Source organism: Mirounga angustirostris, unplaced genomic scaffold (genome assembly GCF_029215605.1).
Source record: "Mirounga angustirostris isolate CCGP_5_RB_7025 unplaced genomic scaffold, mMirAng1.0.hap1 SCAF_5, whole genome shotgun sequence".
NCBI lineage: Eukaryota > Metazoa > Chordata > Mammalia > Carnivora > Phocidae > Mirounga > Mirounga angustirostris.
Genome location: NW_026991713.1, coordinates 11,399,096 through 11,421,359, shown reverse-complemented (window position 1 = coordinate 11,421,359; position 22,264 = coordinate 11,399,096). Strand labels below are relative to the sequence as shown.

The 22,264-nt window shown below is 47.4% G+C and overlaps 1 protein-coding gene across 1 annotated transcript in view; it reads right to left on the bottom strand.

Moving 5' to 3' along the window:
* Positions 1–22,264, bottom strand: part of CACNG2 (calcium voltage-gated channel auxiliary subunit gamma 2) — a 110,167-nt gene that overhangs the window by 30,549 nt on the left and 57,354 nt on the right. The window lies entirely within an intron of this gene.

Below are 22,264 nucleotides of genomic sequence, written 5' to 3'. Positions count from 1 at the left end.
ACAGTTACATGAACCTCAGCCTGAACTAACAGTCTGCTTTTCCCACAGACCCTCTTCCCAGAGGCTCTCTCTTCATCCAGCTGGTTGCCCAAGCTGCAAACCTGGGAGTCGTCCTTGATATTGACCTCTCCATCCCCACTCTGGTATAATCGCCAATTTTTTTTTTTTAAGATTTTATTTATTTATTTGAGAGAGAGAATGAGATAGAGCACATGAGAGAGGGGAGGGTCAGAGGGAGAAGCAGACTCCTCGCTGATCAGGGAGCCCGATGCGGGACTCGATCCCGGGACTCCAGGATCATGACCCGAGCCGAAGGCAGTCGCCTAACCAACTGAGCCACCCAGGCGCCCCTATAATTGCCAATTCTTTCACGGGTTCCAGAATCACCCACGCCTTAGTCGAGCCCACTACTGACTTTCCCCGCATTACTAGAACAGCTCCAAGCCCCAGCTGACTTCCCTGCCTCCCTTTTGCCCACTTCCCACTCTAGAGCCACTGTGATTCGCAAGAGGCAAAAGCTAGGCTTCCTCTTCTCTGCTCGAGGACCCTCAATGCCTCCCCAGTCCTCCAGGATAGGATACGGACTCTAGCAAGGCCGGTGGGATCCAGTGCAATTTGCTACCGCTTAGCTCATGGCTCTTCAGAATCTACTCGCCAGCCATCCTGAGCGGCCCTGACCCCCACCACCCACCACCCACTCCTATCGCAGACTCCCTCATTAGCCTTCTGCCTGGACTCCCTTCCCCACTTCCCTATCTTTCCCTCCTCTCCATGCCTCCTATTCATGCTTCAGCTCTCAGGTGACACATCATTTCTTCTAGGAAGGCTTCCTTCAAGTCTGCTCTTCCCCTCATGTCCCCAAAGAGCTGCCGGCCCCTCTTCTGTTTCACCCAGCCCTGCGCTCCACGCTGGCCCATTCTTTAAAAGCCACACGTTGGCCTGTGTCCTCGCCAGTCCCTTCCACAGGAGTGCAGCCTCTTAAAGAGCTGTTGTGTTTTACCATCACATCCGGAGACAAAAGGTAGCCTGTCCACGTCCTGTGTCTCCAGACGCACATGCGCACCATGTCACCCTTGCCAGAGAGCGGGCAGGGTGGGAACAATGGGTGGTGGGGATGGATGTGCCACAGTCGGTTTTGCTGGGCAAGAGTAGCTCCTGAAAGCTGGCGGAGGGAAGAGATTGCAACTATTGACTCAGCGAGGTTTGGGGCTTTTCTGTGGTTTGCCCCTCACCAGGTGTGCTGGGAAGTGGGCACACTGACATATGGCCTCTGGACCTACGGCACAGGAGGGAGGGAGCTTTGGAGCCTGGAGGCAGAGCCTGTTTCTCCTTCTCCTGCTTCTCTTGTGCCCCCCCCCACCCCCCCGTGAGCAGTGCCAGACTGGCGGCAAGGGCTTTTGTCACCACCAGGCACCGTGATTCGGTTTGCTTCCCATCTCCCTCCCTAGAGGATGCCTGTTGTCGGTGCATCCCCGAGGTTTCCCTGCTGCCCAGCAAGGGCGTTGGCCTACACCAGGTGTTCAGTGACTGTCTGGGGAATGAATGAACAGAACGAATATGCTCACAACCCTGTGCCCACGACAGCACGTAAGTCCCCACCTGACTGTTTCGGAGGGAAAGCGTGTGTGCGAGGCTGGCCGTGATTGGCTGGAGTCTCACACAGAGAAGACCTGGTGAGCAAACTGCATAGATTGCTGCCCGGTGTATACGTTTTGTGCGTCCCGTCGGTACCATGCCCACAGGGCCCCAGCTGGCTAGGTGGGGATGGACTGCTGCCTTCCCATTCACTCGGCTCCAGCCACACTTTGCCTCCAGCCAGACTCCAGCCAGTTTATCCTTAAGCATACCAAGCAGGCTTCCGGCACAGGGCCTTTGCACTTGGGGCTCTCTGCCTGCAGTGCCCTTGCCGTGTGTCCACATGGCTGCCTCTCTTGCTTCATTCCGGTCTCTGAACAAAAACTGTCTGACCGTCATCCTCTACTCCTTTAGCGGGATTTCTTTCTTTCTTTTTTTTTTTTTTTAAAGATTTTATTTATTTATTTGCGAGAGAGAATGAGAGACAGAGAGCACGAGAGGGAGGAGGGTCAGAGGGAGAAGCAGACTCCTGGCTGAGCAGGGAGCCTGATGCGGGACTCGATCCTGGGACTCCAGGATCATGGCCTGAGCCGAAGGCAGTCGCTTAACCGACCGAGCCACCCAGGCGCCCCTTTAGCGGGATTTCTTTTGCTTCCTATTTAATCACTAGTTGATGTCTGATCGCATTTTTATTGCTTATGTGTTGGTTCTTTGTCTCCCTCTTTAGAATGGAAGATCCACGAGGGTAGGGCTTTACTTGGTTCATTTTGTAAAAGCTCCAGTATTTAAAACAGTGCCTGGCACATCGCAGGCACTCAGTAAATACTTGTGGATTATGTGAATAAATCGTTTGTGTGCTCTGATTTAGTCTTCTACTTTCTTTTTTTTTTTTAAGTTTTTTTTATTTACTTGAGAGAGAATGAGAGAGAAAGCATGAGAGTGGGGGAGGGTCAGAGGGAGAAGCAGACTCCCTGCTGAGCAGTGAGCCCGATGCGGGACTCGATCCAGGGACTCCAGGATCATGACCTGAGCCGAAGGCAGTTGCTTAACCAACTGAGCCACCCAGGCGCCCCTAGCCTTCTACTTTCTAAAGAAGTAATGCCACTGGAGAAATCAGTTAAAAAAAAAAAAAAGGCTTTCTTGGCGTACTGCATTTAAAGTAAGAAAATGTGTTTATGTTCATCCTCCCCCATTTATTCCTCACCACCACCTAGGTGGCTGGTAGACTTTTCATGTCCCATTGTCCTAACCCTGGGCTCAGAAAAATAGTCATCTGCCCAAAGACTCCAAATCTGCTATCTCTTGAATGACAATATCCTTGAATCACTTAAATTCTCGTTGCCTCCGTTTCCCCACCTCTGATACAGAGATAAGAAAAGTATGTGCCTCACAGTTTGCTGTGAAGGAGTTAATTTGGTCGAGTGCTCAGAGAAGAGCCTGACACATACTCAGAACTCTTTAAATGCAATTATTGTTGGGTTATTCTCCTACTGAGTTTTTATTGAAATTTCCCCATATTAGAATTCCATCCTTGAATTTCTGATGTATTTTTCATGCAGTTGCATTGGAAATTTATATTAAAATAGTTGTTTTTGTTCTTGAGCTTTATCCTGGTAAGGCTGTGCCATAGAAAGTAGGGCCTTATGATTCACTAGATTTTATTGTCTCCAGTTCGTGTTACTCTGTCTTCCCAGTGAATAATAAATCCCAGAAGGTGAGAGAGAGTATCGCTGCTAGAGGTCTGGATGAAGCATTATGCCTTCCTTTTCTCATTTAGAGCTGCAATCCATCAGAGATTGATTTTTTTCTGTATGGTGTGAGGTAGGGGTTACCATTCACGTTGTCCCTAAGTGGATATCCAGTTGGCACAGCGCCATGTGTCCTGGTAGTTTGGCTCATAAGGTTCTCCCTCTTTGGATGGTCACCTCCCCTCTCATGACCCATTTGAGTCTCCCATGTTCTTCAGGTCACAACTAAAATCCCTCCTCCTTCATGAAGTCTTTCCTGACTAATTCATTATTCAATTATTGCAGCACAACTTAATATATTTTCTATTTTTTATATATTTATTTGATACTCTTTTCAGGCATTGTGCCAGGCATTGGGGATGCTAAGCACTGGGGAGAGAGTGAATGAATCAGGGGCCATCCCTGCACTCAAGACATACATAGGCTGATGGGGGACACAGACATTGGGCAAGTTATGGTGCATGTGGAGGGTACTGGGAAGGAGAAGTTCTGAGAATCCTGGAGATTGGTAACTAGGACCTGAACCGAGGTGGGCTATCAGTGAATTCCTCCCTGAGGAAGCCACATTGAGGCGGGGAGCTGAAGGATGACCAGGAACTAGCTAGGCAGAGGACAGGGAAGTGGGGAGACTGATGTTTCCCCATTGTCTAGTCCTGTAGAACACCAGGATATTTACTATTCTCTCTTCGTGTTTCATGTCTTATCTAGCTGTCTGGAGGGGTGTTCCTTGGGGGCTAGGAGCAGAACCTGTTTTGTTTTGTTTTGTTTTGTTTTTAGTTATTACAGAGCCTAGCATAGGGCTGGAAGCAACATAGGTACTCAGTGTAAGTTCTTTGATGGTAGGTAGAGTTACTATACGAATCTAGTCACATTGAGAGTGCTGTAATCTGGACAGTTGCTCACAGGAAGGACTTGAGGGAGGGGCAGTGCAGGGGCTTTGGAAAGTAGACCGCATGTGAACCTTGGCTTTGTCAACCAGCTAGTTCATGTTGAGCTGCTTACCCCATCCATTTGAGTCTTGGTTTCCTCCTCCAAAAAAGATGTCTAATCATATCTACCTCATAGGCTTATTATGGAGATAAAAGGAAGAAATCTATGTAAAATCCCAACCCCTGGCACCAAGTAGGTGTTCAATAAAACACCAGTCTCTTTTCCCCTCTTAAATGCAAGTGGTAATATGGTGTGGTGGGAGGGATATGGGCTTGGGAATCGGGATGGTCCAAGGACTGAGCTGTGCCTTCATCACCCTTCTGCTCAACCTCTCTGAGCCTATTTGTTCACCTGTAGTTGGGATAATAGCTCCTGCTTTTGAGGATTTCTAAGGGGATGAGTTGAGATAATTTATGTTGAACACCTGCTGCATTCTAGGGTCTGGTAGCTCTGTTAACCATCAATCTAAATTTTAGAAGCCTATGTATTTCAGCAGCTTGCCGAGAGTATAAGCATGAGAGCCTCGCAGTGTGTCTCTGGCCACAGTAGCTGACCAATACATATGTGCTGAATGACAGTCCCTGATTTTTAGGTGGCTAGAAGCCATCCTCCAAGGAGGTGGAGGGCAGAGGGGAGGGACAGGTAGTGAATTCTGAGCTGTGTGCTGGTGACACCTGGTGGGCTTTGGATGGGTTCCAGGACTCTGGGCCCCAGGCCGCTGCTGGCCTCTCCTCTGTGACTTTGTTCCCTTGGGTTTTTGAAGGGCTGACCTCCCCTTTCTTCCCGAAGAAGAACCTGCTGCCATATGGCTGTGTCTTCAGCCGGGCTGGAACCTGGGTAGAACCCAGAGGAGAGCAGCCAAGTGGGCCTGCAGGGGCCCCTCCGAGGCAGCTGCTCTCCTCTGACACATCCCAGGCTGCAGAGGCTGCCCCGATTTGCTGCCAGGTCTGCTCCCTGCCCTCTTGCCAGTGACCGGCTTTCCCCTTCCTGGGGAGACAGGTGGCAGCTATCTGGGCTCCGTCTCCCTCCTCCTCTCTGCCTTCCTGATGGCCACCAGGGCTTGCCTGCCCCCCGTTCTGACCCACATTAAACAAGCGTGGTCACAGACAGTGGATGTGGTTGCTATCCCTGGCCTAGCCTCCAATTTTGAAAGAAGGAGAGGAACAACAGAATGGCATGCAGATGGGGAGAAAACTTAGAGAAAAGGGCCGGAAATTCACTCTTGGTATCTACTGCATGCCTGGCACTTTCCACCAAAGATCTTTTAAAATTCTCATGGCCAGCTTGGGTGGCCAATGTTATTATTCCCATTTGGATGGGGAAACTGAGTCCCAGAAAGGTTAATCAGGGATTGGCCAAGATCATGCAGTGGCTACGTGGCGCAGCCAGGATTTAAACTCCGTTTGGTGAGGCCCCCAGTTCTATGCTCATTCCACACTGCATTAGGGTTTCTCAAACTCGACTAGAGTAGGGGTGTATTAAATGCACAGAATTCTCATGGCTCTGCAGGATGACAGATTTTTTAAAAAGTCTGATGTTTAAAATGTAAAAGCATATTATTGCCAGGTTGCAAATTTCTTATGCTCACAGCCTAAGAGTTTACAGGTCTTTTTTTATTTTTTATTTTTTATTTTTTTAAGATTTTATTTATTTATTTGTCAGAGAGAGAGACAAAGAAAAAGAGCACAAGCTGGGGGAGCGGTAGGCAGTGGGAGAAGCAGGCTCCCCCTGAGCAGGGAGCCCGATGTGGAACTCGATCCCAGGACCCTGGGATCATGACCTGAGCTGAAGGCAGACACTTCACCGACTGAGCCACCCAGGTGTCCCGAGTTTACAGGTCTTACACAATTGTAAAATATAAAAAAAAAATTGCCAGGGAAACACAGATTTGCAGTGCTAATCGAATTCAAATCAAAAGCACTGATTTAATGTGATGGGATGATGTTGTTTTGCTGGAGCCTCTTTTGAGTTCATTATGCCTTGGCCAGGATGCACTGAGTGATTACTCTGGTTGTCGACCAATGTTTTTACAGTGAATTATCTCAAGACCCTCGTCCATAAAGGCCACCAGTTCATAGGTGCTCGTCATCCATGTTTTCTTCCGTTCCTTTCTCATTAGACTGTGACGATTAAGGCAGTACATTTCCTGCCCAACGATACTATTTTTGTGAGAGCAAAGTCTCAATTTATCAAATAATTTAAGTGAAAGCCATATTCTGTAAACAGAATATTTCCATTGAACAGAAGGCAAGAGAGAAGTTTTTAATGGAGAAGATTTCAAGCTGAGAGCCGATCGTGGCCACTTGAAAGTTGGACACACCTGCCACTGTAGGGCTGGACATGTTTGTCAGCGTGTTGCACGTTAAATGGTATCACTCGGGGTCCTTGCTCTACACAAAGGCAAGCTCCGGCACTGCAATGGTGTTCGGAGGGGCCTCTGCAGATCCACATAAGCCAGTTATGCATAAGTGGCTTTTAAAAGATTATCGTCAGCTAGAGAACACATACATGTGCCTGGACCGTGAGTCTAGGAAGGGAAATCCTCCCCTGCCTTCTGTGACTTTGCTCAGATTAGAGCAGCAAAAACAAGTAATTGGACACTCAGCTTTCAGCACAAACCTTTCAAATCTGTTTGCAGAGGGCAAGCAGCTCAGAGAAGCATTCTCTTACTGGCTTGATAACTTAAGGCAGGTGGTCCTCTGGGAGGCAATTGAATGACTCTCAACCAAGTGATAGCAAACCCTTGGTCCGGAGCGAGGCTGACAGTGTGGGGAGAAATGTGTTCCCATGGATACACTTGAAGAAAAAGGATTCTGTGTTTTCCCCCCTTTTCCTTGAATCAAACACTCCCACCTAGAAAACCTCTCTCGTCCCTTCTGCCAGTTCATTTGTTCTATAGTGTAGGATATTTAAGAGCAGAGACATATAAGTGAGGCTCCCAGGATCTGAGCGCCAGCCACACCACTTACTGGCTGTGTGACCTTGGGCAGGTTACTTAACCTCTGCGATATTGTGATTGATGAAAATTATCAATTTGTCACTCAAATGACCAAAATATAGTTCTCCTAGGTATTTGGTCTAGTCCAGGGTTCCAGGCTCACTCGTAAAACCCTTGGAATTGCCAGTGATAAGGGCCACGAAAGCATCTTGTGTTATGTTAATGAGGTGACCTTTGGAAAGCCCTTAGGAGAGGGTGGTGGCCTGGGGAACCAACTGTGTGATTACAGGGTTAGAACTTTCAGTCCCACCCGCTGACTACAGGGGAGGCAAGTAGGGCTGGAGGTTGAATCAGGGACTTAAGTCAATCTTGACTGTACAATGAAGCCTCCATAAAACCCAGAAGGACTAGGCGTAGGGGTTCCCTGGTTGGAGAACACGTGGAGAAGGCATGGAAGCTCCTCACCCTTTCCCCAGACCTCATCCTAGGCATCTCTTAATCTGGCTGTAGACCCATATCCTTTATCATATCTCTTAATAAACTAGTAAACCTAAGGGAGTGTTTCCCTGAGTTCTGTGAGCTGCCCTAGCAAATTAAAAGAACCCAAGGAGGAGGTGGTCGGAAACCCCAGTCTGTAGCGGGTGGGTCAGAAGCACAGGTCCCCGTGAGGGGCTTGGGATTGGCTCTGAGGTGGGGGGGGGGGGTGGGGGGGCGCTCCCCCGTGGGATCTGGGGCTGTCTCTGGGTAGACAGTGTGAGAATTGACTTGAAATCCTTAACACCCGGCTGGTGTCAGAGAGTTGCTGGGTGTTGTGGGTGTTCGGGGGGTGGGGACCCCCACCCCATGTTGGAAGTGGGTCTGGGAACCTAAAGAACTTCTCTGCCTTTTTTTTTTTTTTTTTTGGCAAATCTGTAAAATGGTGCTGGTGGTAATGTGTGGCCACCTACTGGGTTTGTTGGGAGAGGGAACTCACAAGAGGCATGCATATTAAATACTCTGCATGGGTCTTGCATCACTGAGAGCCAGTGCAAGATCACATTTGCATTATTCACCGGCTTCTCTAGCATCTGGCCAGAGGCCAGTAGGAGCTCCAAAAGGAAGGGATATTTAATGATTCAAGTCCTTATCGTTCAAGAAAGCCCACTCGGGTTGCACCTCTGGGAAGCCTCAGAGTGAGAGCTGCCTTCCCCAAGCCTGCTCCTGGCTGCTGGATTTGCCTCCCAGTCCAAGCCTGTCTGTTCTGGTCACATATTTTGTCTTTAAGAATTTTACATCTAGGGCGCCTGGGTGGCTCAGATGGTTAAGCGTCTGCCTTCGGCTCAGGTCATGATCCCAGGTCCTGGGATCGAGTCCCGCATCGGGCTCCCTGCTCCTTGGGAGCCTGCTTCTCCCTCTGCCTCTCTCTCTCTCTCTCTGTCTCTCATGAATAAATAAATAAAATCTTTAAAAAAAAAAAAGAATTTTACATCTAATGAGATGGGAGTAAATTGAGGACAAAGATGACTTTTGTTTTTGGATTACACTTGGTGCCTGGATGAATGACTAATAATGATATCGCATAGGTATTGAGCTCATCCCTGAAACTGATAAAGGAGAAGCCAGGAGAACAGAATGCATTCCATCCCTAATGCCCGTATGTGCTTTATATTAAAAAAAAAAAATCAGTGATTAAGTAGAGTCTGTGTGTGTGTGCGCACACATACACATTCTCCAGGAGCCTCCCCTTTCTACTCCGTGAACCCCTGGGTACTGTGATGCCTGCCTGTCCCCTGCCCCTCCCCACAGCGTCGTTGCACTTGGCTCCTGGGACAGTGTCTTACTCCTCCTGGCATCACATTGCAGTGGCAAGTAACAGACCCTCAGTGAATATTTCTTGAATAGCTGAGTTAAAAAGACAACTGGAGCTCCATCCATTTAAGGCAAACGTGGGTTTGCCACTGTGTTAAGTATGCACGTTGGTTCACGTACTTGCCTATGACAACAACAATTAAACAGCAGGTGACATTTACTGAGTATTCCCTATCTGCTGTTCACTCTGCTCAGCGCTTTACATCTGTGATCTCATTTAATCCTCCAGACATAATTACAAAGGGGCACTATTGTCGTTCTGTTTAGAAACCAGGAAACTGAGTCACAGAGAAGGTAAGTGACTTGCCCAGGGTTGCTTAGCTAGTCGGTGGAGGGGCAGGACTCAGATCTGGCCAGCTGGCTCAGCCTACTTTTCCTGAGTCCCCATTAGGCACTGAGCACCAACTAGGTGTGGCACAAAATCACTACGTCTATACTTCTCACTTGTCAGCATACCCCCAGAAAGTCTTGGAGGGCTTGTTGAAATACAGACTGTTGGACCCCAACCCCAGGATTTCTGATTAAGAAGAGTGTCGAGTGCAGATGAATGGATAAAGAAGATGTGGTATATATATACAATGGAATATTATGCAGCCATCAAAAGGAATGAGATCTTGCCATTTGCAACAACGTGGATGGAACTGGAGGGTATTATGTTGAGCGAAATAAGTCAAACAGAGAAGGACATGTATCATATGACCTCACTGATATGAGGAATTCTTAATCGCAGGAAACAAACTGAGGGTTGCTGGAGTGGGGGGTGGGGTGGGAGGGAGGGGGTGACTGGGTAATAGACACTGGGGAGGGTATGTGCTCTGGTAAGTGCTGTGAATTGTGCAAGACTGTTGAATCTCAGATCTGTACCTCTGAAACAAATAATGCAATATATGTTAAGAAAAAAAAAGAAGACGAAGAAGGTAGCAGGAGGGGAAGAATGAAGGGGGGGAAATTGGAGGGGTAGACGAACCATGAGAGACGATGGACTCTGAAAAACAAACTGAGGGTTCTAGAGGGGAGGGGGGTGGGAGGATGGGTTAGCCTGGTGATGGGTATTGAGGAGGGCACATTCTGCATGGAGCACTGGGTGTTATGCACAAACAATGAATCATGGAACACTACATCTAAAACTAATGATGTAATTTATGGGGATTAACATAAGAATAAAAAAAATTAAAAAAAAAAGTGTTGAGTGGAGCTAGAGTTCCTAGGTGCCAATGGGCTGGGGACACACCCTGAGAGCCGTTGGTCTAGGAAAAGCAAGTTCAGCAAGGTATGTAGACACAAGCCATCTGTGAGTGGGGCTGGGTGCCCAGGGAAAGCAGAAAATCAGCTCTGAAACTCCAGAGGGAAGAATGAACAGGTTTTAGGCTCCTACTCTCTGCCAGCCCTGCCCCGACACTAAATTACTTCAAAGGCAAGACATCTCCCTCAGTCTTTGGAATTTGGAGAAGGAACAGAGGCACACTCTGGAGAAGGTTTCTAAGTGGTGGGAGTATAGCATTTGGCATTCACATGCTGGGGCCAGATTGTCGGTAAAAGCCATAGCCTTACCCCTTCCTGGGGGTGTCATCTTTTTTATTCAGACATGTGACTTCGTTGTCTTGGGCTTAGTTTCCCAATTTGGGGATTGGGGTAACAGGAGTACCTACCTTATAATGCTCACCATGAGTGAGGGTCAAGTGAGTTAGAATAGCAGGGCCTGGCCCAGAGTTTGTCAGTGACTTCGTTAACAACACAGAAAGACTGAGTCCGAAAGAGTAAGGTTCAAGCCTTACTGGGCTGAGAGTCTGGGGAATTGCTTATAAACTGATGTTAATAATAATATTAATGATGATGATGGTCATAATAATAATAACTGCTATTAGTATTATTCATCGAGACATTTGTGGGCCAGTCATTGTGCAAAATTCTACCGAGTTCTCTTAGTAATCCCAACTGTTACCTCTGCTGTCGGGATGAAGAAACCGAGGGCCTATGGGGTTAATCCCTGTAAAGCTGTGTGACCTTGGGCAAGTTGCCTAACCTCTCTGGGCCTCCAAGATGGGATTGACGTTGATGTTCTCTAAGGGTTGTGCTGCTCCTGTGACTGCTCACCCTAGTCCTTAGGACATGTCAGTTCATAAAACCCTTGGCGAGCCCCAGGGTGGGGAGCTCCTTTCCCTCGAGTTGCAGGTGTCAAAGGACCAGGTTCCCTGGAATCTGTGATTTGGAATTCTAGACACCTCACGAGTCCTATCTGCCATACAGTACCTTCTCACACTGGGCGTCTGTGTGGGAGGGGGCGGGGTGGCCCAAAGCGAAGCTGTGAACTGGGAGGAGGCTTCTGGGCACCTTCCTGGCCCACCCTGTAGTGGGGGCAGCCACTGTCTTTGCAGCACTGCCTGCCTGCCAGGCACCACATGGCATCCCCCTGAGCTCCCTGAGCCCTGTAGCAAGCCATCCCTTTCACAGATGAGAAAACAGGCCCAGAGAGGCCAGGCTGCTCACCCAAGTCACCCAGCTCGGGCTTCAGAGCCAGGATTGGAATCTGGGCCTGTCTGCCTCCCAAGCTCATGCCTGTGACCACCACTCTAAACTGTTCCTCTGGTTTCTTTCTTCCTCTTTCCCCTGATTCCGAGTCACCCCTTCATCCTGCAGGTCTCCCTCTGAACCTGCGCCTTGTGTCCCAGTAGGGGTCTGATAAGCTCCTTCGAGGTACTAAGAAGCAGTAAAGACACCAACCCCCAGACCCTGATTTGGTAGCTCTGGGGTGATGTGCCCTCTTGATTATGAACCACAGGCCCAGATGATCCATGGGGTCCCTTCTGGATCCAACATTCTTTGAGGCTAGGATCCTGAATGTGTTCAGAATGGACCGCTAAAGCTCCAATAGCTTGGAGAAATCCCGGGCGTGGGACTACAGTGCATTTCACACCTTCAACTCAAATCTGTTCTTTATATAGAAGAAAGAGCATTGGATATGGGATCTGCAAACACATTCTGGCTCTCCCAAAAACTCACTGTGTGACCTTGGGCAAGTCCCTTCCTCTCTCTGGACCTCATGGATGAGAGGATCTTTCCGGGCTCTGCAATTCGGAGGTCACATTCTGCCTTCACACTGCCTGGAGGCAGGGTCCTTCAAGGAAGGGCACTGGCACCCCTCATTTGCCTTGGTCAGTGTCCCCAAGGTCTAGACAGCAAAAACTCGGTGTTCAGTAAATACTGTAGAGTGAATGAATGGTATCTAGTAGGCTGCTGCAGTCTGCAGACTGTCACATATTAGATCCAGATAATCACCAACAATAGTAGCTAATATGGGCTCCTAAAAGAAACCCTATTATGTTTTGTCTGATTTGATAGAATAGCTCAGCTTTGGAGAAATCTTGTTTATCTTTAACTATGGTTTAGAAAAAAATTTTTTTAGCACAACCTCATGAAGAAGATTTCACTATATGGGTTTTTCTACCTCTAGTCATATTCTTGGAGAAGAGCAAAAAATGAAAACAAGTGATAGGCAATGCTGTTCGGGAATGTAAAGGCACAGACATGAAAAATTTAGCAGAGTGAGGTAGCTGCCCCTGAAAACCTGGTTATAAATTGGCATTGACATCTTTACAATTGGTGTCAATTGCAGACCAACTGAGAGCTCCAAATTCTAATCCTCTTTCTAATCCTGACTTGTTTTAGTCTCTGAAATGAGTCACTTAAATGTCAGACCTAAGCTTGCTCCTCTGGCAAAGGATGACAGCGTTGACCTACTTCATTCTTGCCTCTTGTTTGTTTCTTTTTTATTTGTCTTTTTAAAGAATCATCTGATCCGTATCACTCTTGCCCATTTTTATCCTCTTGTTCCTTCCTCCTTCTGCATCTTTATCCCCTTTCCCTCTTTCTTCTTATTTTTTAATTAGATGAGATGTGGGATTAGACGATAGAAACTATCAGGATTTTGTTGGTCTGTTTCCCTTTTTATCAATGAGGACAATGTTTACAGAAGATCTTGTGGATTTCACTGCAAAGGCAAGCTAAGAATTGTAACCAATCAGGAGAGAGCTTTCTCAAGAGTCCAGTAATATTTTGGTTTTCGTCTACTCACTGTTTTGCTTTTGAAACCAGATTCCCAGCCCTTTGTGAGAGTCCCCGGCTTCAATTTTAAAAGGTACCTCTTTGTGCAAGCAGAAAAGTCCCTTTTCTGATTAAGAGTCTGCAGCTACAGCCAAGACATCTCGGCCTTGGCCTTGGCCAGAGAGAGGACTGGCATTTCTGGGGAAGACTAAGGCCCCAAAGATGGTCAGTGAGCACATGGGGAAGGCATTTATTTGGTGCAAGCTTTTGTCAGAGATGATGTCATTTGATCATGGTATCATCCTGCAGGCTGGTATCCTTATCTTCCTTTTACAGAAGGGGACACTGAAGTTTAGAGAGGTTAGGTGACTTGGCCAGGGCCACACAGACAGAAAATGATCCAGGCCTTCTGACGTCATAAGTCTATTGCCATCAGAGTTTGTCTCCTTTCTGCTGAACAGTGCTGCCTCTTGGCATCAGGCTTGAGAGGAGTGGATTGTAGCCCGACAGGAAGGGACTGGGGATCAGGTGAAAGCCCCTTCCTCCCACAGCTGCCTCCCCAGGACTGGGGTGGGAATGGAGGCTCCGTACCTGGAAAAGTGGGAGGGGCAATGGACTCAGGGTGGGGCTCCCTTGGCGGGGCGGGGGGGGGGTTGAGGGGCTGGGGGGGGATGTATAGACAGAAGGAGAGAGACAGAAACAGAGTGAGGGAGAATGATAGAACCACGGTAATATGTAATTAGGTGTTTGCTTCCAAAATGAAAATAGCATTATGATTTATTTCTGATTTTAAAAGCAAGGCATGCTCGTGGTAACAAATTTAGTCTGTACAGAAAAGAATAATAAAGGAAGTGAAAACAGCCCATAATTCCACAAACTAGAAAGAACCGTGACCCACAGCTGAGTTTTGAGTTCCATATTCTTGGGCTTAGCTACCTTAAATTCACCCCAGCCTTGCCTGTTGGCATGTTGCCATGGAGACCACCAAAAAGCAGTTAACATGAATAACTGATTTTCAAATTTTGGACTCACTTTGGGGTAGCTGGGTTGTTGTCACCTGGTAACTTCTTTAGGGTTTATTTTGTCTAAGATGGATTTTAAAGCTAGCAAAATATTAGCCCATTAAAAGTCATGCTTTCCAAAATTTAACAATATGAGAAAAATTTTGATACGATGTTTAGACAGAAGAGAACATAAAATTGTGTATCCAATATGATCTGAGCCTGGATTAAGATGTATATCTGTATTCACAGAAAAAAACACAAAGAACTTGCGGTAGTTCTTCTAAAACGTTATCAATGCATATTTCTGGGTGAATTATTTTAATTGTCTTCTTTATATTTTTCTGTATTATCAAAGTTTTTATAATGTGTGTGTTTTGCTTATACAGTCAAAGAATAATTGCTATTTTTAAAAAAGGATAGATGTTTGGGGACGAGATGTTTTTGCAATACACAGTGACTAGTATGTGCAGAGACAAAATAAAGCAGGGTATTAAGCAATTTCCTGTTGACCTTAATCAACATTCTAGCCTGGATGGATGTTGGAGAGAGAGGTGGGAGTACGAGTAAACTGAGGGAATGTGCATTTGAGTTTCTGAAATATTCATTTCTGGCACATCCTCTACTCTGTACCATCTCCTATGGAAACGCCAGTTAAAATGAGCAAGAGAAAGATTCTCTCTGTAGGAGCCCCAGAAGTTCTCATTTATAGTTAGGTTTCTGCTTTCCCAGCGGAAACTGGTGGTTTTACCCATGGACATCTGCCAGAAATCAAACAAAAGGGACAGGTAGGAGAAAATGGTCTGTAATTTTGGCTCTGTGGATATATGTCATATAGTAAATTTCCTCAGCTTGGTGTGTGTTTCTGGTATGAAACTGTCAGGCACTCCCGGGAAGCTCCCACTGTTTGGGGCACCGGCAAGGAGAGTATAATCCCTCCTGGGTGGACCTAATAAGCCTCTCCAACCTCCCATTGCTCTGTCCTTTCCAAATGAGTGGTAAAGACAGCAATAAAAACCAAGAATCCTTAAATCTCAGGGGAGAATGGAGAGGTGAAGGAAGGTCTGTTTTATGGCACACCTTCAATAAAAAAGATTTACAGGTAAGTCATTTTCTCTTCTTTCTAGGTGTTAGATTGAGAGGATCCAGTAAACTAAACCCCAGAGAGAGCTTGGTATAAATAAAAGAATCCGACAACTGTCAAAACAAATAGCAACCAATCAGAAATACAACGTGGAGGGAAGCTCCAGTTCCCAAATAATTTAGAGAAGTGTTAGCCTGTTACAGCAAGAGTAAAGACTTAAAGGGACCTTGGGAGGCAATTTAGGATGCCCCCAAGTCTCAAACTTGGAGATTTGATTGAGAGATATGGGTAATACAGCTCTAGTTTTATCTCTAAGGAATAATCAAAGCCCTAACTATTAGTGAAGAATACATTCCTTCATTCATTCACCAGGCAGTCACCGAGTGCCTTCTCTGGGCAGGCTGTGAGCTGGGTGATGGAGATGCAGAGTAGAAGGACGCAGACCTGTTCCCACAGAGCCTAGAACATGGGGGGAGGAGCCATAGCTATAGTGCAGGGTGTTCTAAACAGTGACAGAGCTAAATGCTGGCTGTTATTGTGGGAGATAGAGGAGAGGCAACTGTGTGTGTGTGTGTGTGTGTGTGTGTGTCGATCATCAGGTGCTGATGATCGGCAGAGCTGAATTTGAACTACAGGAAAAGTTAGGCAGGTAAAGGGGGCCAGGTGATAAGAAGCATATAAGCCAGAAGTGTGGAATGGTCATTTGTTCATTCATTCATTTGACACATATATTGAGCTCCTGCTGTGTTCCAGGCACTATCCCAAGAATCAAGTGAATAAGATAGACAATATCCTTGCCTTCAGAGAGCTTATATTTCTAGGGGACCTGGCAATGAACAAGTAAGCAAACAAATCCACAAAGAAGAGGCCAAATAGTGATGTGTTGTGGAGAATATAAGTGACCTGAGGATGTGGTGGGCCTGAAGGTGGCCAGGGACCAACTCAGAGAGATGACTTTCCACACTGTGCCCTGAGTCAGCATTCCAAAGCCCTAGGGAAGAACATTCAAGGAGGTGGGAACAGCAAGTGTAAGGGCTTTTAGGTGGGAATGAGCTTGGTGTCTTCAAGGATTAGAAGAGAAGGCAGTGAGTGAGGGGGACTGTGGAAGGGATTTGGTCAGAGAAGTAAGCAGGGGCCAGATCTTGTAGGGCTTGTGGGCCCTGGTGAGGACTTTGAGTTGTTTGTAAGGGGCAGGAGGGGGTAGGTAGACCAGTTAGTCAGCTATCGTGATAGACCTGGTAGGAAGCTGGGGTGGCCTGGGTGGAGGTGGTAGTTGTGAACATGGTCAGAAGATGACAGTTTGGGATCATGTTCTGGAGGGAGAAGCAGCAGCATCCATGGAAGGATTAGAAGTGATGGGAGAAGGAAAGAGGAATAAAGGATACATTCTGGGATGCTTTTGCCTGAGGAGCAGGTAGATGATGGCCTTTTATAGAGGTGGGAGAAAGAGGTTTTGTTTTGTCTTGAAGTGGGGGATAGCAAGCATGGCATAAACCCAAGTTTATAGACAGGGATAAGAGATGGCAGGAGGGGCGGTCAGAGGTCAGGAAGGACCCCATTGGCCCCATGAGAGTGCCAGACACAACACAGGCCTCAGATAGCCAATGACGACTTTTACAAAGGGGAGTAACACTGCCAGGTTTCATCTTTTGAGAGATGGACTTCCGGGGTAGGCATTTGCTTGGAAGGATGTGGCAGGAAGCAGAGAGATTAGTCAAGATGCTGTTGTAATAGCTCAGAGTTGGTAGTAGCTGAAGTAAGGGGGAATGGAGAGAAGTGGACAGGTTCTTGAGCTATTCAGTGGGTAGAAGATGCAGGACACAGTGCCTCACTAGACGTGCGAGATGAGGGAGATAGTGAACTCTCATTTTCTGGGTTCCATGAAGTTCAGGGGTGGCGTTTCCATTCACTGCAGCGCAGCGTAAAGCATGGGGAGGGTTGAGGAGGTCAGGAGTTAAGTTATAGACTCCAGTGTAGCAGATATGATGTGTCTCTTCCCTAGTAGCCATTGGCTCTTTCTTCCCTACAGAACACAGGTTTGTTCAACAGTCGCCTCCCTGCCTCTCCTTCCACGCAGTCCAGTCCTTCAAGGGAAGCTGACCCCACCCCCTGTTGCAGAGATGGTCCTCCGGTCTAGGCAGGTACCCCACCCCAGCCAATGATTAGTATGAGAATGGTCATGTGACTCGCTTGGGCCAATGGGATGGGAGGAGAGGTTTCCCACGGGCTTCTGGGAAAGCAGCTACGTTGCTTTACCCGAGAGTACGTGGGAGTGGCCGTCTCCGGGCCCCTGGGTGCTGTCGTGTGCGGATATGCAGCCCCAAGTCACTGCAGCTGTCTCGGCACCATCTGGGGTTAATGAGCCCCAGGCTCAGACTGGGGCTGCCCAGTTATGTGAGGAACCCGTTTCCATGTTGTGAAGCCAGTTTGCGTTTCTCTGACTCCCAGCTCAGAGCATCTGAACAGTTACAAGGGCCAGTGGGGAGTGGGGCATCAGGTGGAGATTTCCCTCGGATACACGGGCTTTCTGTGGGGGCCTGGAGCTCAGGTTAGAGTGCGAGGTGCAAAAAGAACTCTAGCTCACGCTCCTCAGAGGAGGAGGGTTGGTATTAATAGGATTGTTTTCCTGTTCAAATAAGACTTAAAAAAATTTTTTTTTTAAAGAGGAGAGAAGTGGAGTGGTGGAAGGAAGAACTTCCTTGAAGAGGATTCCGCGGTGTGGTAGTGTAGGGGTGGATTATGGAACCTCTTTAATTAAAAATCTAAAGGAGAGATGCTCATCATTGGAATGATTCAGACTCTGTTCAAAGGGAAGCTGAATGACCTATTTTCTGAGATTTTTTTAAAGTGGGAATTCATTTTGTGTTGGTTGCCCCAGACGACCTCTAAGAAAACGGGACTAGCCCAGAGGAAAGAAGATGGGAGCTTTGGGGTCTGGCACCCATGAAGGCCAAGTCCAGCTTTCATTCTTTTAGGAGCTGCCTTATCTCCCTGAGCCTCTTTGTGAAGTGCCCCCCCCCCCGCCCCCACTCCCTAAGGTGGTCTGTGAATTAAATTGGGAAACTTCTGTACTGTGCCTGGAAAATAATAGCGGGGCGGGGGGAGGGGGGCGGGGTATGGAGGGAGGGAGGGGGTAAGGGAGAGAGGGAAGAGGGGAGATCCCCCTTTACTCCCATTCTCTCTCCCATGAGACTTTGAACTCCAGCATCCTCCACTGACAGACATGGTTACCAGTGAGCTCTCCTTGTCAGATCTGATGGTTAGTTCTCTGTCCTCATCTTGCTTGACCAGTAAAAGTGGCATTTGAACTGGCCCATCACTCTCCTTGAATTTCCTCGTTTGCTTTTGGCATCCTCCACCCCAAGCATAGTTCTCTTCCCGCCCCTCTGGCTACTCCTTTCTGCTGTCTCCTCCTTATCTTGTAGACCCCAAGAGATGGGGTGCCCTGAGACTCGATCCTCAAGCCCCCTCCTCTAGCTACACTCACCCCTCAAGTGCCCCTCCTCTCAGCCCAAGCAGAAAGCCCAATGCCCTTACCATGGGCTGTCAGGGTCTGCCCAATCTGCTCCTCCCAGTCTCCTCTGTGGCCTCCTACCACCATCCCTGGGCTCACCTCATCTCCTTGCTGTTTCTGGAAAATGCCATGCATACTCTCCGTTCAAGCCTCTTCACTTGCTATCCCCTCTACCTAGCATCTCACTACCTCTCTTCTCTCAGGTCTTTGTTCCAATGTCACCATTTCAGAGAAACCCTCCCCAGCACTCTGGATAATCTACCATCAGGCTACATCCTCTCTCCTGAACCTGCTGTCACGGCGCTCTGCACCGCTCAATGCATTATGTATTTATTCATGCATTTTCCCCATTAGAATGTCACCTCCATGAGGTCAGGGATCTTGTTTTATGCACAGAATCTCCAGCTTCTATAACCGTGTTTGGCACAACATGGACTGTCAGTAAATTTTTGTTGAATGAATACATTTATTGAAGGTCATTGCTATTGTTATTACTGATGTCATTATTTTTCTCAACTTTAAGATTCTATGGTATATGTGTGCAAAGAGGGAGTGCCAATGACCTCCCGAGGTCCCTCTTGGTTTTCCAAGTCCAGTGGATGCTCTGTAAATTGCTTACATGGGAACAGATCCAAACAGAATTACTGATGTTCAGGGGCCTCAGGTCTACGCACTGCTGAGTGTCCTGCACTTCCTAAAAAGCCACCCTGAGCGATATGGTTAGACAACCATTTAGACATGTCTGTTTTGGAGGCAGTTTGACCTATGGTGAGAATGTCAAGTGAGACAGAAACATTCTGACATTTTAAGAGCTTTAATTTACTCATGATAAAAGCCATAGCATCTGAATATGTCAAGTTTATAAGGCCTAGACTTTAGAACAGGAATATGCCTACCTAATGTGAGGACATGTCAGCAAATTGATTGACTTCTTGAGGGAGGACACTGGGAGCATATTTGAAAGAAACAAGCTGCATCTGCAAAATACATCTCAAACTTGGTTTTAGGGTGAATCTGCCACTCTCAGCGCAGTTTGAAGTTAGGTCGTAAGTGAAATTAAACAATTGCCAAGGTGATTCAAGTAGGTGCATCTCAGAGGCCCCAGAAGGATAGCACCTCGATGACGGCTCTGTCAGTAGGGTGTAGTGGAAAAAGCACAGACTTGGGAGTTCTACAGAGTATGAATCCTAGCTCTGCTGTGTAACGTCAGGGAAGTTCCTTAACACCTCTGGGCTTTGGTTTCTCCTGTCACGGGGCCGAGACAACTATGGACCACCCAGTCTATTTTCTCTGCAGTCCGGTCAGCCCGAATGTCATTCTCAGCCTTCCTTGCACTTGGGTATGGCCACGTGACTGAGTTCTGGCCTGAGGAATGTGATGAATGTGATGTGGGCCACTTGCAAGTGAAGCCCACAGGCAGAGGACCCTGGTGCCTTCAGAAGCCACGTGCCAGGGACGGTGAAGCCACAAGATCAGAGGGCATAGGTCCCTGAATCAGTGCTTCTAGGAGAGCTGCCTGTTTGGGACTTCGAGTGTGTGAGAAACAAATGTCAGCAAGAAAGTTCTGGGTATTAAGCCCCTGGGACTTTGGGGTTCAGTTGTGATATCAGATATTACTACCCTCATACCTTTGTAAAAGGAGGATAAACCTTTTTTTGGAGAGCTGAAATATATTTTGCGTTTGAAGCTCCCAGAACAGGTCTCGGTGTGCAGCAAGGGATTAATAGATACTAGTTCTTACGATCCTCTTGCCTAGCTAGCTAATCTAGAATAGTCATTACATGTCAAGGGCGATCAAGAAGTATAAAACATTGTCCCAGCTCTCGAGTTCTTGGTACGGACAATGGGGAAAACTATGACCCTTCGTGTATATCTGTAATAGTCTCCCCTTAGACACGGTTTTGCCTTCTGTGGCTTCAGTGACCCTCCAGCAACTTTGGGCTGGAAGCACATGGTCCTCCTGACATACCGTCTGGAGGTCACGGATAGCCTCACATGGTGTCAAAACGCCTACATCCTTCACCGTACTGCATCTCATCATGTAGACTCTTTTTTTTTTTTTTTTTTAAGAGAGAGCATGTGAGTGAGCTAGGGGGAGGGGCAGAGGGAGGAGAGAGAGAGAATCTCAAGCAGACTCTGCGCTGAGCACAGAGCCTGATGCGGGGCTCTGCCTAACTTACTTATTTAATTCTTTAAAAAAAAAGATTTTATTTACTTATTTATTTTAAGCAATCTCTGTGCCCAATGTGGGGCTTGAACTCATGACCTCGAGATTGAGAGTTACATGCTCTTCTGACAGAGCCATCCAGGCACCCCTTACTGTTTATCATAGGTATGTAGGTCTAGGAAAAAACATAGTATATAGAGGGTTTGGTACTGTCTGTGGTTTTGGGGATACCCTGGGGGTCTTGGAATGTGTCTCCGCAGATAAGGGGGACTTCCGTAGATCCTAAAATATCAGACCTCTGAAGGACAAGAATGGAGTGTCTCTAGGATTAGCCATTAGAATTCAGAGGAAGAAGTTCCCTTTGGTTGGGCTAGTTAGGGAAGATTTAATAAATCAGCAGGTACCAGCAGAGATTATAATGTTACACAGGCCACCACAGATAGTGTTCAACTAGAAGATTTCTGTTTCATTTTGGACACATGATATATTTATACTCTTAATAGTTATGCATTGCCAACCACGTTAGCAAGATAGGCTATTAGAGAAGTAACCTAGAATATGGAAAAGCTGTAAATTAGGACAAGGATGCTCATTACTGGGACACTTAAAATGTCAAATGATCAGAAACGACCCAAATGTCCAATAGTGGGAGAAGGCTTAGGTAGATCAGGTACATCCTTTTGATGTACTCTGTCCTTGTGAGACTCCATCAGAGTACACGGTGTACGTTACCGCCTGCACGGATGGCCTCCTTCATCTGTGACTTTGGCCCTGACTACTCCAAACTCCACTCCCGAATCTCCAGCTCCCTACGGGGTGTCTCCAAGACATCGCAGGCTTGGTGTCCCCAACCAAAGCTTGAGTCACACCCTGTCCCCACCCCTCCACCAGACCCCTCCTTCGGCATCTCCTGCCTTGCAGCTCCAATTGTGAGAGTCAGTATTCTAGAAATCTCTTTTAAAGCCATCACCTTCTCTATCTCTGCCCCTGCCTCCTTGGGCTAAGCTCTCCTTCCCTTGTACCTGGACCATGGCTCAGTGTCCCACCCTGCCCCCCTGCAGGCAGTCTAGGCTCCTCTTCAGTCTGTTCCACATCATGTCTGAGCATTTCGCCCCTGCTGTTCCTCACCCTGCAACTCCTCAATGACTTCCCGATGCTTCTAGAACAAAGACCCAAATCCTTCCCCTGGCCTGCTGGTACCAACTTGTCTGAGCCTTGCCCATCTCTCCCCGCTCTTGTCCTGCTATTTCTTTTCTTTCTTTTTTTTTTTTTTAAAGATTTTATTTATTTATTTGAGAGAGGGGTGCCTGGGTGGCTCAGTTGTTAAGTGTCTGCCTTCGACTCAGGTCATGATCCCAGGGCCCTGGGATCGAGCCCCACATCCGGCTCCCTGCTCAGTGGGGAGCCTGCTTCTCCGT